We start from the raw sequence: 14,528 nt of genomic DNA, 5'->3' as shown, positions 1-14,528 counted from the left end.
CCTGAGAGGTGGTGGTCCAATCAGGATGAAGCGACTCCTTTTCGGTAGTAGTGGTCTGGAGTGCTCATCTGAGAGTTGGTGGTTCAATCAGGATAAAGCAACTCCTTTAGGGTAGTAAGGTCTGGAGCGCTCACCTGAGAGGTGATGGCTCAATCAGGATGAAGCGACTCCTTTTCAGTAGTAATGGTCTGCAGTATATTTTTTTCTAAGCATTTTCTACTTTTAGCAGAAAATAACAAAAAATATAGATACTGGTATGCATACCCCATGATGTTTTCAGGGCACCTGGAAAGAAGGGTGTTACACTATGGTGGGTGTTGTCCAGCATACCTGTCTTCGGGGGAGAGCGGCTCCGGTTTTCTGCCTCCTCCTGTTTCCTCCGAAGTTGTTCTGTGAGCAATTTGAGCCTCACCGCCTTCCTGACGGGATTGTCTTCCACGGGACCGACGTCATGATGTCATGGTGGTGGTGACTGATGCCGGTGTACCTGAAAAAAAATAAAAATGTTTAATAGAGATAATAATAATAGCAATATATACAATAATAGTACGATAGCAAAATATTTTAATAAAAAACACTGATAATCGCAGGAGACACAGTCTGACAATGTGATTCGGTCAGCTCCCAATACAGTAATGTTTTCAAACAACTGATGTCCGGTTTGAACCGATTTGCAGCTCACTGTGACAACACACACCGCATACCAGCCGCCACATTTCAGGCTTGGAAACTGATAGATTTTATATTTAATTAAATGATACTATGGTCATTTTAGTGACTGGGTATACTGGGCATAATTCTCAGTATCTGTTCCTATTTTGTATGCATGGACTCTCCACAGTACCACTTCTCTTATCCTGTACGCTGGGTGTTTTTTTCAGTACCATACTTACCTAGGTGGATGTTGTATCTGCCCCTCGGCGCCTCTACACTGAGAACCAACCGATCAAACACTGCCGATCACTCAGCGACTCCTTTTCTGGAGTAATGCTCTGGAGTGCTCACCTGAGAGATGGTGGTTCAATCAGGATAAAGCGACTCCTTTTCGGTAGTAATGGTCTGGATTGCTCACCTGAGAGGTGGTGGTTCAATCAGGATAAAGCGACTCCTTTTCGGAAGTAGTGGTCAAGAGTGCTCACCTGAGAGGTGGTGATTCAATCAGGATGAAGCGACTCCTTTTCGGTAGTAGTGGTCTGGAGTGCTCACCTGAGAGGTGGTGGTTCAATCAGGATAAAGCAACTCCTTTAGGGTAGTAATGGTCTGGAGCGCTCACCTAAAAGGTGGTGGTTCAATCAGGATGAAGCGACTCCTTTTCGGTAGTAATGGTCTGGAGTGCTCACCTGAGAGGTGGTGGTCCAATCAGGATGAAGCGACTCATTTTCGGTAGTAGTGGTCTGGAGTGCTCACCTGAGAGTTGGTGGTTCAATCAGGATAAAGCAACTCCTTTAGGGTAGTAAGGTCTGGAGCGCTCACCTGAGAGGTGGTGGCTCAATCAGGATGAAGCGATTCCTTTTCAGTAGTAATGGTCTGCAGTATATTTTTTTCTAAGCATTTTCTACTTTTAGCAGAAAATAACAAAAAATATAGATACTGGTATGCATACCCCATGATGTTTTCAGGGCACCTGGAAAGAAGGGTGTTACACTATGGTGGGTGTTGTCCAGCATACCTGTCTTCGGGGGAGAGCGGCTCCGGTTTTCTGCCTCCTCCTGTCTCCTCCGTAGTTGTTCTGTGAGCAATTTGAGCCTCACCGCCTTCCTGACGGGATTGTCTTCCACGGGACCGACGTCATGATGGCATGGTGGTGGTGACTGATGCCGGTGTACCTGAAAAAAATAAAAATGTTTAATAGAGATAATAATAATAGCAATTGTAAGGGATCTTCCCGGGGTAGGGTGTGTTTGGACACAGTTCACAGCAGACTAGGAATTTATAAAGCAGATCTTGGCGTTTATTCGTGGTACAAACAGTCCAGCAAACAAAATATACAGCAACACCGTGCTTTCTAAGTACAACAAAAATAAAAGTCCTAGCCCGGCTGGGCGCTTACTAACAGGTTCTGCTCACCTATCTGACACTTACAAACACAGCGTCTTTCGCCTGGATATCGCAGGGTGAGTTTTAGCTCCAGCAGTGGCTGTGCTTGCAGCTTCCTCAAACACACAGATTGTTCATTCCCTGGCTGAGAACAATCACCTGCAGACCCCTGCAGAGCCTTTAGCTTCCCAGGCTAATTAGGATCAAAGCTCACCTGATCCCAAACCCAGAACTGGATCGGGGGATGTGGAATGACAGGTCCCTCTACCAAACCTACCTGCCATTCCATATAAACCCAGGCCCGGCAAAATTAAATAACAACTCAGCAGCATATCGCTGCTGAGAAACTGATCCATCCTGGATTTACCATCTCACACTGTGTAGCAACCTAGGTGAGATGTACACCCCCTCGATTACTTCTCCTGTGACATGTCTACATATCCCCCCCCTCTTTTTCAGACCGGAGGGCTGAGCCTTTTGTCCCCACAGACAACTTACCCTTGACAATGCGTCAGCATTTGCCTGTAATTTCCCTGGCCTGTGTTCCACAGTGAAATTAAAGTTTTGTAGGGAGAGAAACCATCTAGTCACTCTTGCATTTCTCTCCTTGTTTAACTTCATCCATGTTAGGGGGGCATGGTCTGTCACCAACTTGAATTTCCTGCCTAGCAAGTAATACTTTAACGATTCTAGGGCCCACTTTACTGCCAAACATTCTCGCTCCACAATGGCATAATTTTTCTCGGCCGGGGTTAATTTTCTACTCAAGTACGTCACCGGATGCTCCTCACCATTCACTACTTGTGAGAGTACCGCACCTAAGCCTGTGCTAGAGGCATCTGTCTGGACCAGAAATTCTCGCCTGAAATCGGGGGTGACTAACACAGGTGGTTGGCACAAGGCAGACTTAAGGCTTTGGAAAGCCTCCTCGGCCTCTGGGGTCCACGTGACCATTGCTGTCTTTCCGCCCTTTGTCAAGTCAGTTAGCGGAGCAGCAACTGAGGCAAAGTTCGGCACAAATCTACGGTAATAACCCGTAATACCCAGGAAAGCTCTAACCTGTTTCCTTGTCAGGGGTCTAGGCCAATTCTGTATTGCCTCAATTTTATTTAGCTGTGGCCTAACCAATCCTCTTCCAACAATGTAGCCCAGATATTTGGCCTCTTCTAGGGCTAGAGCACACTTCTCGGCATTTATGGTCAACCCTGCATCACTTATGGCATCCAACACGGCCTGTACCTTACAGAGGTGACTTTCCCAATCAGGGCTAAAAATGACCACATCATCGAGGTAGGCAGCTGAGTAATCACGATGTGGTCGCAGAATCAAGTCCATCAACCTCTGGAAAGTTGCAGGCGCTCCATGTAACCCGAACGGCATCACTACATACTGGAATAGCCCATCAGGGGTGGAGAAAGCAGTTTTCTCTTTAGCCTCGTCAGAAAGTGGAATCTGCCAATAGCCCTTTGTGAGATCGAGGGTGGTTATGTACCTGGCATTACCTAACTTCTCAATCAACTCATCTACCCTGGGCATAGGATAAGCATCGAACTTGGAGATCTCATTCAACTTTCTGAAATCGTTACAGAACCTCCAAGTTCCATTGGGCTTTGGGATTAGCACAATTGGGCTGGACCATTCACTCTGTGACACCTCAATTACCCCCAGATCAAGCATACGTTTTACCTCGGCAGATACGGCTTTCCTACGTGCCTCCGGTATCCTATAGGGCTTTAGGTTTACTCTGCTTCTAGGCTCAGTTTCAATGTGATGATGGATGAGGTGGGTACGCCCTGGGAGGTCAGAGAACTTGTTTTTGTTTTTCTGTAAAAATTCCAGAGCCTCCTGTTTCTGTGACACTGATAGAGCATCACCTACCTTGACTAGAGGGATTGGTGGTGACAAATTATTAACAGTATTTGTCGCCACCAAGGATTCCCTGTCTTTCCAGGGCTTGATCAAGTTTATGTGATAAACTTGGAAAGGCTTCCTTCTACCTGGTTGGTGCACCTTGTAGTTCACCTCACTGATCTTTTCAACAATTTCATAAGGACCTTGCCACTTCGCTAAGAATTTACTCTCAACAGTGGGGACTAGTATAAGGACCCTATCGCCTGGGTTGAATGTCCCGATTCTTGCGGACCGGTTGTAAATTCTACTTTGGGCCTCTTGAGCTCTCTGGAGGTGTTCCCTTACCAGGGGCATTACAGTGGCTATACGGTCCTGCATTTGTGCTACATGCTCAATAACACTCTTGTATGGGGTGGACTCACTCTCCCATGTCTCTTTTGCAATGTCCAGTAGACCCCTAGGGTGACGACCATAGACCAACTCGAATGGTGAGAACCCTGTGGACACTTGGGGCACTTCCCTAATAGCAAACATGAGGTAGGGTAATAAATGATCCCAGTCACGACCATCTTTTGCCACCACTTTCTTCAACATATGTTTCAAAGTTTTATTAAATCTCTCCACCAATCCGTCCGTCTGGGGGTGGTATACAGAGGTACGGATGTGTGAGACTTTAAATAGTTTGCATAATTCCTTCATTACTTTCGACATAAACGGCGTACCTTGGTCAGTTAGGATTTCTTTGGGGATCCCAGTCCTAGAGAACATATAAAACAACTCACGTGCAATTGTTTTAGATGCAGTGTTTCTTAAGGGTACAGCCTCAGGATAGCGGGTCGCATAATCCAGGACTACCAAAATATACTGGTGTCCTCTAGCTGACTTTACAACGGGACCCACTAAATCCATGGCAATACGCTCAAAAGGCACCTCTATAATAGGGAGCGAAACCAAAGGACTGCGAAAATGTGACACTGGGGCACTAACCTGACATGTGGGGCACGACTCACAGTATTTTTTAATGTCATCATATATGGCCGGCCAAAAAAACCTCTGGAGAACCCTCTCTCGCGTTTTGTCAGTCCCCAAGTGTCCCCCAAGAACATGGTTATGTGCCATGTCAAGCACCTGACGCCGGTACGGCTTAGGTACCAGAAGCTGTTCCACAATCTCATCCTTAACCTTATTGACTCTATAGAAAAGATCATTAGTCACCGAAAAATGTGGAAATCTTTTTTCAGCATCTGGTTCCTGAGGTACCCCGTTCATAACAGCAACCTGCTCTCTCGCATTTTTGAGAGTGGGGTCCTGTAATTGTGCAGCCATGGACTGTTCATGTCGTCTATTGGCCTCTATCTGAGCCTGCTGTTGTGCAGCCATGGACTGTTCATGTCGTTGCTGTTGTTGCAAACTCACTTGCATAAACTGCTTCAGCATCTCCTCCATGTTGCTGGACTGTTCTTGGAGTGTCGTTGCAGCTTTCACCCAAGACATCAGCAGCTGTAGCCAAGTCTGTCCACACCGTTGCCCCTAGCAACCGACTTTGCCCGCATTCGAACACCAATTGTAAGGGATCTTCCCGGGGTAGGGTGTGTTTGGACACAGTTCACAGCAGACTAGGAATTTATAAAGCAGATCTTGGCGTTTATTCGTGGTACAAACAGTCCAGCAAACAAAATATACAGCAACACCGTGCTTTCTAAGTACAACAAAAATAAAAGTCCTAGCCCGGCTGGGCGCTTACTAACAGGTTCTGCTCACCTATCTGACACTTACAAACACAGCGTCTTTCGCCTGGATATCGCAGGGTGAGTTTTAGCTCCAGCAGTGGCTGTGCTTGCAGCTTCCTCAAACACACAGATTGTTCATTCCCTGGCTGAGAACAATCACCTGCAGACCCCTGCAGAGCCTTTAGCTTCCCAGGCTAATTAGGATCAAAGCTCACCTGATCCCAAACCCAGAACTGGATCGGGGGATGTGGAATGACAGGTCCCTCTACCAAACCTACCTGCCATTCCATATAAACCCAGGCCCGGCAAAATTAAATAACAACTCAGCAGCATATCGCTGCTGAGAAACTGATCCATCCTGGATTTACCATCTCACACTGTGTAGCAACCTAGGTGAGATGTACACCCCCTCGATTACTTCTCCTGTGACATGTCTACACAATATATACAATAATAGTACGATAGCAAAATATTTTAATAAAAAACACTGATAATCGCAGGAGACACAGTCTGACAATGTGATTCGGTCAGCTCCCAATACAGTAATGTTTTCAAACAACTGAAGTCCGGTTTGAACCGATTTGCAGCTCACTGTGACATCACACACCGCATACCAGCCGCCACATTTCAGGCTTGGAAACTGATAGATTTTATATTTAATTAAATGATACTATGGTCATTTTAGTGACTGGGTATACTGGGCATAATTCTCAGTATCTGTTCCTATTCTGTATGCATGGACTCTCCACAGTACTACTTCTCTTATCCTGTACGCTGGGTGTTTTTTTCAGTACCATACTTACCTAGGTGGATGTTGTATCTGCCCCTCGGCGCCTCTACACTGAGAACCAACCTATCAAACACTGCCGATCACTCAGCGACTCCTTTTCTGGAGTAATGCTCTGGAGTGCTCACCTGAAAGATGGTGGTTCAATCAGGATAAAGCGACTCCTTTTCGGTAGTAATGGTCTGGATTGCTCACCTGAGAGGTGGTGGTTCAATCAGGATAAAGCGACTCCTTTTCGGAAGTAGTGGTCAAGAGTGCTCACCTGAGAGGTGGTGATTCAATCAGGATGAAGCGACTCCTTTTCGGTAGTAGTGGTCTGGAGTGCTCACCTGAGAGGTGGTGGTTCAATCAGGATAAAGCAACTCCTTTAGGGTAGTAATGGTCTGGAGCGCTCACCTAAAAGGTGGTGGTTCAATCAGGATAAAGCGACTCCTTTTCGGTAGTAATGGTCTGGAGTGCTCACCTGCGAGGTGGTGGTCCAATCAGGATGAAGCGACTCCTTTTCGGTAGTAGTGGTCTGGAGTGCTCACCTGAGAGTTGGTGGTTCAATCAGGATAAAGCAACTCCTTTAGGGTAGTAAGGTCTGGAGCGCTCACCTGAGAGGTGGTGGCTCAATCAGGATGAAGCGATTCCTTTTCAGTAGTAATGGTCTGCAGTATATTTTTTTCTAAGCATTTTCTACTTTTAGCAGAAAATAACAAAAAATATAGATACTGGTATGCATACCCCATGATGTTTTCAGGGCACCTGGAAAGAAGGGTGTTACACTATGGTGGGTGTTGTCCAGCATACCTGTCTTCGGGGGAGAGCGGCTCCGGTTTTCTGCCTCCTCCTGTCTCCTCCGAAATTGTTCTGAGAGCAATTTGAGCCTCACCGCCTTCCTGACGGGATTGTCTTCCACGGGACCGACGTCATGATGGCATGGTGGTGGTGACTGATGCCGGTGTACCTGAAAAAAATAAAAATATTTAATAGAGATAATAATAATAGCAATAAATACAATAACAGTACGATAGCAAAATATTTTAATAAAAAACACTGATAATCGCAGGAGACACAGTCTGACAATGTGATTCGGTCAGCTCCCAATACAGTAATGTTTTCAAACAACTGAAGTCCGGTTTGAACCGATTTGCAGCTCACTGTGACATCACACACCTCATACCAGCTGCCACATTTCAGGCTTGAAAACTGATAGATTTTATATTTAATTAAACGATACTATGGTCATTTTAGTGACTGGGTATACTGGGCATAATTCTCAGTATCTGTTCCTATTCTGTATGCATGGACTCTCCACAGTACCACTTCTCTTGTCCTGTACGCTGGGTGTTTTTTTCAGTACCATACTTACCTAGGTGGATGTTGTATATGCCCCTCGGCGCCTCTACACTGAGAACCAACCGATCAAACTCTGCCGATCACTCAGCGACTCCTTTTCTGGAGTAATGCTCTGGAGTGCTCACCTGAGAGATGGTGGTTCAATCAGGATAAAGCGACTCCTTTTCGGTAGTAATGGTCTGGAGTGCTCACCTGAGAGGTGGTGGTTCAATCAGGATAAAGCGACTCCTTTTTGGAAGTAGTGGTCAAGAGTGCTCACCTGAGAGGTGGTGATTCAATCAGGATGAAGCGACTCCTTTTCGGTAGTAGTGGTCTGGAGTGCTCACCTGAGAGGTGGTGGTTCATTTAGGATAAAGCAACTCCTTTAGGGTAGTAATGGTCTGGAGCGCTCACCTAAGAGGTGGTGGTTCAATCAGGATAAAGCGACTCCTTTTCGGTAGTAATGGTCTGGAGTGCTCACCTGAGAGGTGGTGGTCCAATCAGGATGAAGCGACTCCTTTTCGGTAGTAGTGGTCTGGAGTGCTCACCTGAGAGTTGGTGGTTCAATCAGGATAAAGCAACTCCTTTAGGGTAGTAAGGTCTGGAGCGCTCACCTGAGAGGTGGTGGCTCAATCAGGATGAAGCGACTCCTTTTCAGTAGTAATGGTCTGCAGTATATTTTTTTCTAAGCATTTTCTACTTTTAGCAGAAAATAACAAAAAATATAGATACTGGTATGCATACCCCATGATGTTTTCAGGGCACCTGGAAAGAAGGGTGTTACACTATGGTGGGTGTTGTCCAGCATACCTGTCTTCGGGGGAGAGTGGCTCCGGTTTTCTGCCTCCTCCTGTCTCCTCCGAAATTGTTCTGTGAGCAATTTGAGCCTCACCGCCTTCCTGACGGGATTGTCTTCCACGGGACCGACGTCATGATGGCATGGTGGTGGTGACTGATGCCGGTGTACCTGAAAAAAAAAAAAAATATTTAATAGAGATAATAATAATAGCAATATATACAATAATAGTACGATAGCAAAATATTTTTATAAAAAACACTGATAATCGCAGGAGACACAGTCTGACAATGTGATTCGGTCAGCTCCCAATAAAGTAATGTTTTCAAACAACTGAATCCCTTTGAACCGATTTGCAGCTCACTGTGACATCACACACCTCATACCAGCTGCCACATTTCAGGCTTGAAAGCTGATAGATTTTATATTTAATTAAACGATACTATGGTCATTTTAGTGACTGGTTATACTGGGCATAATTTTCAGTATCTGTTCTTATTCTGTATGCATGGACTCTCCACAGTACCACTTCTCTTGACCTGTATGCTGGGTGTTTTTTCAGTATCATACTTACCTAGGTGGATGTTGTATCTGCCCCTCGGCGCCTCTACACTGAGAACCAATCGATCAAACACTGCCGATCGCTCAGCGACTCCTTTTCTGGAGTAATGCTCTGGAGTGCTCACCTGAGAGATGGTGGTTCAATCAGGATAAAGCGACTCCTTTTCGGTAGTAATGGTCTGGAGTGCTCACCTGAGAGGTGGTGGTTCAATCAGGATAAAGCGACTCCTTTTCGGAAGTAGTGGTCTGGAGTGCTCACCTGAGAGGTGGTGATTCAATCAGGATGAAGCGACTCCTTTTCGGTAGTAGTGGTCTGGAGTGCTCACCTGAGAGGTGGTGGTTCAATCAGGATGAAGCAACTCCTTTAGGGTAGTAATGGTCTGGAGTGCTCACCTGAGAGGTGGTGGCTCAATCAGGATGAAGCGATTCCTTTTCAGTAGTAATGGTCTGAAGTATATTTTTTTCTAAGCATTTTCTACTTTTAGCAGAAAATAACAAAAAATATAGATACTGGTATGCATACCCCATGATGTTTTCAGGGCACCTGGAAAGAAGGGTGTTACACTATGGTGGGTGTTGTCCAGCATACCTGTCTTCGGGGGAGAGCGGCTCCGGTTTTCTGCCTCCTCCTGTCTCCTCCGAAGTTGTTATGTGAGCAATTTGAGCCTCACCGCCTTCCTGACGGGATTGTCTTCCACGGGACCGACGTCATGATGTCATGGTGGTGCTGACTGATGCCGGTGTACCTGAAAAAAAATAAAAATGTTTAATAGAGATAATGATAATAGCAATACATACAATAATAGTACGATAGCAAAATATTTTAATAAAAAACACTGATAATCGCAGGAGACACAGTCTGACAATGTGATTCGGTCAGCTCCCAATAAAGTAATGTTTTCAAACAACTGAAGTCTGGTTTGAACCGATTTGCAGCTCACTGTGACATCACACACCTCATACCAGCCGCCACATTTCAGGCTTGGAAACTGATACATTTTATATTTAATTAAACGATACTATGGTCATTTTAGTGACTGGGTATACTGAGCATAATTCTAAGTATCTGTTCCTATTCTGTATGCATGGACTCTCCACAGTACCACTTCTCTTGTCCTGTATGCTGGGTGTTTTTTTCAGTACCATACTTACCTAGGTGGATGTTGTATCTGCCCCTCGGTGCCTCTACACTGAGAACCAACCGATCAAACACTGCCGATCGCTCAGCGACTCCTTTTCTGGAGTAATGCTCTGGAGTGCTCACCTGAGAGATAGTGGTTCAATCAGGATAAAGCGACTCCTTTTCGGTAGTAATGGTCTGGAGTGCTCACCTGAGAGGTGGTGGTTCAATCAGGATAAAGCGACTCCTTTTCGGAAGTAGTGGTCAAGAGTGCTCACCTGAGAGGTGGTGATTCAATCAGGATGAAGCGACTCCTTTTCGGTAGTAGTGGTCTGGAGTGCTCACCTGAGAGGTGGTGGCTCAATCAGGATGAAGCGACTCCTTTTCAGTAGTAATGGTCTGAAGTATATTTTTTTCTAAGCATTTTCTACTTTTAGCAAAAAATAACAAAAAATATAGTATAGATACTGGTATGCATACCCCATGATGTTTTCAGGGCACCTGGAAAGAAGGGTGTTACACTATGGTGGGTGTTGTCCAGCATACCTGTCTTCGGGGGAGAGCGGCTCCGGTTTTCTGCCTCCTCCTGTCTCCTCCAAATTTGTTCTGTGAGCAATTTGAGCCTCTCCACCTTCCTGACGGGATCGCCTTCCATGGGACCGACGTCATGATGGCATGGTGGTGGTGACTGATGCCGGTGTACCTGAAAAAAATAAAAATGTTTAATAGAGATAATAATAATAATAGCAATATATACAATAATAATACGATAGCAAAATATTTTAATAAAAAACACTTATATTCGCAGGAGACACAATCTGACAATGTCACTCGGTCAGCTCCCAATACAGTAATGTTTTCAAACAACTGAAGTCCGGTTTGAACCGATTTGCAGCTCACTGTGACATCACACACCTCATACCAGCAGCCACATTTCAGGCATGGAAACTGATAGATTTTATATTTAATTAAACAATACTATGGTCATTTTAGTGACTGGGTATACTGGGCATAATTCTCAGTATCTGTTCTTATTCTGTATGCATGGACTCTCCACAGTACCACTTCTCTTGTCCTGTATGCTGGGTGTTTTTTTCAGTACCATACTTACCTAGGTGGATGTTGTATCTGCCCCTCGGCACCTCTACACTGAGAACCAATCGATCAAACACTGCCGATCGCTCAGTTCTGACAGCTCCGTGAGAAGAGAGCTGAAGACTGTCAGTCACAGCTCTCTGCTCGCCCCCTCCTCACTCACTGAAGCGCTGTGCTGTGGAGGGGGCGGAGCGGCCAACTCAGGCTCCGACTTCTGTGACATTAGCAGAGAGTGGACTTCAGCCCATCTCACATTTAAGAGGTCCTGTTATGCTTTTTTCTATTACAAGGGATGTTTACATTCCTTGTAATAGAAATAAAAGTAACCCAAAACTTCTTTTTAAAAGGACAGTGTAAAAAAAAAAAAAAAAAATAGATAAGAACATTTTTTTGAAGTGCCCTGCCTCGCCAAGCTCACCTAAAAACGTAAGTCGCAACCGCATATGAAATAGGTGTTTAAACCACACATGTGAGGTATCGCTACGATCGTTAAGGCGAGAGCAATAGTTCTAGAAGTAGTCCTCCTCTAACTCAAAACTGGTAACCTGTAGAAATGTTTAAATGTCGCCTGTGGAGTTTTTTAAGGGTTAAAGTTTGTCGTCGTTCCACAAGCAGGCGCAATTTTGAACAGTGACATGTTGGGTATCAATTTAGTCAGCATAACATTATCTTTCAGATTATAAAGAAATTGGGCTAACTTTACTTTTACTTTTTTTTATTCAAAAAAGTGTATTTACAAATAAATTGTTAGACCTCTGCGCAAATACGATGTGTTATAAAGGATTGCAACTACCGCCATTTTGTTCTCTAGGGTGTCTAGGGCGTTCTCTGGGGGTACTAAGTAATTTTCTAGCAAAAAATAATAATTTTAACTTGTAAACACCAAGTCCAAACAATAGGCCCGGTCTTAAGTACTTAAAGAGGAAGTAAACCCTCTGGAAAAAATAAACACTCTGCAAGACAAAGGCATAATGAGCTAGTATGCATAGCATACTAGCTCATAAATTACTTACCTAAGATCGAAGCCCCCGCAGCGATCCTCGTTCTCCTCCTCCGTCACCGCCATATCTCCTGGAGTGACTTCCAGGTATCGTGGCTCTGTGACTGGCCGGAGCCGCAATGATGTCACATTGCATGCGTGCGGGAGCCACCACTAATGGCACGATCGCCATTAGAAAAGGCACGCTCAGTTCAGACATCGGTGCCTGTCTTTTGCAAATATCTCCTAACCCGTGTAGGTTTAGGAGATATTTCTTGCACCTACAGGTAAGCCTTAATCTAGGCTTACCTGTAGGTAAAAGTGGTCTGTAAGGGTTTACAACCACTTTAAAGCCGGTTTCTTTCCTCTCCTAGCCACCAGATTTCAGCTGCTGGAGGAAGAGACACAGACATGGCTGAATCCAGTGGTGGGGGCTGATTTCCACTCAGATTTTAGTGGTCCCCCCTCTCCACACCAGCCCTCCCTTTGATGTGATGCCTGATTGGCTGTTGATCTCCCCCCACCATCGCCCGCACTCAGAGCTGGAGCAGTGAGAGAAGTGGCAGAGTGGAGAGATGGCATCGGACTGTACACATACACACACACACAGTTTGATTAGCGCCCCCATCTCCTCCAAGGGTTGCTCATCTCCGGCCAGCAGGAAATGTTGATAGGGGGTGGTAATCACACGATGCAATCTAAGAGCGATCCTGTCTCATGTGCTGGTGGAGCGCTGTAGTGACAGGAGAAGGTAAAGGTTGTAAGGCTACAGGGAAATTGTACACAATGGGGGGCGGGGGGGTTTTTGTAGTATGTGCTTTGGATGTTTTTCGAGAAGGGGGATGGGCAGCTATCTGTGCTGAGAAGTGTGGATTTGGATGGGGGGGGGGTGTATTTCATAAAAGGAGAAATGGGGAAGGATATGTGCTGGGAGGAGGGACTAGGGGGATTTGTGCTGTGATGAGAAATTTGAGGAAGTAGATTTCTGCTAGGAGGGGGAATTGGGGTGGGATGAGATTTGGGCAGCAGGATTGGGGAGCAAAAATTTGAACTGGGTGGAGGGAGGCCCTGTCATGCAGGTCCCTGTGATTTCTATGCCCCCCCTCCCCACACTCTTAAGAAACACCAGATCCCTCTATACCCCCTACTCCTAAATAACATCATAACCACTATACCCATACCTCCCAACATTTTGAGATGGGAATGAGGTACACCTACTAGCAAAGGTATGTAGGCATAGAACACGCCCCCTGTCATACCTCTTTTTTTTTGTCAGTGACCGGTTTTATTTTAGTTTTTTACAGTTTTGTATTTTACAGTTCTTATATCATTTTATAATAGAGATATCTAACCTAGGAGGAAGGACTAGCTTTCTGCTTCATTCTTTTTTTTTTTTTAAACAACGAGTTTATTGATAATTGACACAATAAAGAATTACAGTTTGGGCACATCAAACAGTGGAGGGAAATAACAAGCACAAACAGCTCCGTATCATAGAATAACACAGGCCAAATGCATTGGGATACTGACATCATACTCATAACAGTACTTTACAATGCAAAACATAAGAAGCAGATAAAAAAAAGAAGGAAAAAACATAATGCCAGGAAAGCATGTCAACAGCGCTCGCCCATCCCTGGTAGTGTAGGAAGGAGACTACCAAACCTCCCATATGTTTAGTGTATGGAAAGTATTACAATGCACCCCAACCCTTACCCGCCTGTACATTCCCTTCCCTTGGTTACCACATAGTCACCCCCCCTGGTTCCCCCAACAGGAAGCAAATACAAAGTGGCCCTCCCCGCTTGCCCATCCGGGGAACCTGAAGCGGACCAACAAAACTAGTCCGCACAAGTGTCCGGGTTATTGAGCCAACGGTCCCAGATCTTGTTAAATTTATTTGGGCAGCCCCTGTGTGCATATATAACTTTCTTCATTGGCAAAGTTAGGTTCACCTCAGCCACCCAGGCTCTGAATGTCGGGGTTTCAGAACACATCCATAGCCTGGCAATCAGTTTCCTGGCACTAAATAGCGCCTCCTGCATGAAGACGGCCTGTGAGGGGTCCGTCGGAGCATTTAGCACTAGTCCTAGTATGCAGGTCTTGGGATCCACCTGAAGGGGGGAGCCCATGTGGTCATGTAGGAAGCGAACAATCTGTATCCAGAAAGTCTGGATGTCCGGACAGGACCAGATCAAATGGTAGAAGGAGCACGGAAGACCCCTACAACGTGGGCACTCCGGCTCATGGGA

General features: G+C 45.5%; 1 long non-coding RNA gene across 1 annotated transcript; it reads right to left on the bottom strand.

The window, feature by feature from the left end:
• Positions 1-7,203: 7,203 nt before the first annotated feature.
• Positions 7,204-9,792, bottom strand: LOC143984461 (uncharacterized). The gene is made up of 3 exons (XR_013274870.1): positions 9,672-9,792; positions 8,536-8,692; positions 7,204-7,354 (listed from the first exon to the last, which is right to left on the bottom strand). It is a non-coding gene; the product is annotated as an uncharacterized LOC143984461 (long non-coding RNA).
• Between the last annotated feature and the right edge of the window lie 4,736 nt (positions 9,793-14,528).

This window comes from Lithobates pipiens, unplaced genomic scaffold (genome assembly GCF_037356315.1).
Source record: "Lithobates pipiens isolate NorthernLeopardFrog02 unplaced genomic scaffold, aLitPip1_a1.2 Scaffold_16, whole genome shotgun sequence".
In the NCBI taxonomy this organism is placed as follows: domain Eukaryota; kingdom Metazoa; phylum Chordata; class Amphibia; order Anura; family Ranidae; genus Lithobates; species Lithobates pipiens.
Note: the sequence above shows the minus strand (reverse complement) of the source record. Positions and strands in the feature narration are given on the sequence as shown.